The sequence below is a fragment of the Lipotes vexillifer genome, unplaced genomic scaffold, assembly GCF_000442215.2.
Source record: "Lipotes vexillifer unplaced genomic scaffold, Lipotes_vexillifer_v1.1 scaffold395, whole genome shotgun sequence".
In the NCBI taxonomy this organism is placed as follows: domain Eukaryota; kingdom Metazoa; phylum Chordata; class Mammalia; order Artiodactyla; family Lipotidae; genus Lipotes; species Lipotes vexillifer.
In genome coordinates this window covers 6,872,601-6,874,145 of record NW_006797390.1, presented here as the reverse complement: position 1 = coordinate 6,874,145, position 1,545 = coordinate 6,872,601, and the positions used below count along the sequence as shown (strand labels likewise).

Sequence of the window (1,545 nt, the reverse complement as noted above, 5' to 3'; positions counted from 1 at the left end):
CCCCCCCTGCCACTGCAGAGGGGCTCCCCTTAAAAAGCCCCTCTCGCCACGTTCTCCTGAACCTCCCTGCACAGAAGTGAAGATGGTGCGGGACTGGGGAGGTCTGGCCAAGTAGATTCCAGAGCAGGTGGAGAGGTGTCCCTTCCGTCTTCCTGCCTCAGTCCCACTGGATCTGACCCTGAGGTCCCCAAGCCCTTCCTCCCACCTGTATCCTGCTGTCTACTCTCAGGACCCACGCTCTGCAAATCCATGCTGCTCCCTGAGCTGAAGCTTACCGGTCCAGGAGAAGATAAGTACAGAAATAGAGGCTAAGCCTTTAGACCCTTTTATAGCACGTTGACATTTTCAGGACAACCAAGCATGTGACTGTTTTTCTAGCAACTCATTTTAATTGTATTTTACAGAAGTGTCAGCCCACAACATATTGGGTAAAAACCCAAACTGGTCCTTCACTATAGATAACTTGAGAACCACTGTCTTGTGGGATCCAAGTACATGTGTGTGTGCAGAAGCGAGGGTAGGGCTGTGCTCACCAGGGTGGCAGCCTGAGGTACACGAAGCAGCAATGGGAGTCACACAGGTCTGACTTCACCCAACTCTGCCACTTACTAGCTGTTTCACAGGGCTCAGCTCACCTCACCTGTGCGAGCCTGTTTCCTGTTCTGTAAAATGGCATAATGATGCTCTCTCTAGAACTTGTTAGGAAATCTGCAAATGTTTTATGTCAGGTGAGCTATGAACAGTAGCTATTCCCCCTAGAATACAAGCTGCTTGAGACCAGGGGGTGGGTGTTTGGTTTCCGGTGCCAAGCACTCCCAAAATAACTGCTGAATGAGTAAATGAACACACAGGTGAATGGTTTCTGCTCAGTCCTCATTGATTAGGCGGGAGGGATGCCGTGTTTCCCGGCTCAGGGCTATGAAGGAAGGGGTGAGTGGGGGGTGGAGACGACGGCCCCATGTACTTGAACTCCCCACAGGACGGGCATGTGTGTTTCCTCTGCTTGCCACCAGCTGTATACCTCTTGGCTGCAAGGAAGTTCTGGCTGGGGGCTCCGAGCTATGGTGGTCGTTCACTTCTCTGCTCCCAAGCCCCTGTTCTCTTCTGCTTCACCTCTGCTTGCTTGACACTCCGCTCCTATCCGCCCCCCGCACCCCCATTCCTTGCGCCAGGTCTCTGCTCCCCCAACCCTTTCCTCCTTTGGTCACTAACTCTTCTCTCCGTGTCATCAACCCCATGAGATTGATATTCCCTGTTTCCTTAACTTCATGTCCTACCCGAATGCTTTCTGCCCAAGCCTTATACTACTTGCACTATTATTTACTTAATAGTGCATTTTCTCTGAAATTTTCTCACTTTTCAAAGCCTAGCCTTCATCTAGCAATACTAGTGGTTAAATCATAGGTTTGAGGTGTTTTAACCCTAATCTTTAACATAAATTCATATCAATTTAAAATAAAATGAGGGGCTTCCCTGGTGGCACAGTGGTTGAGAGTCCGCCTGCCGATGCAGGGGACACGGGTTCGTGCCCCGGTCCGGGAAGAT

At 50.6% G+C, this 1,545-nt stretch overlaps 1 protein-coding gene across 2 annotated transcripts in view; it reads right to left on the bottom strand.

Moving 5' to 3' along the window:
- The window catches only part of IQSEC3 (IQ motif and Sec7 domain ArfGEF 3), a 97,892-nt gene that overhangs the window by 33,561 nt on the left and 62,786 nt on the right, over window positions 1-1,545 (bottom strand). The gene's annotated exons all lie outside the window — the stretch shown is intronic.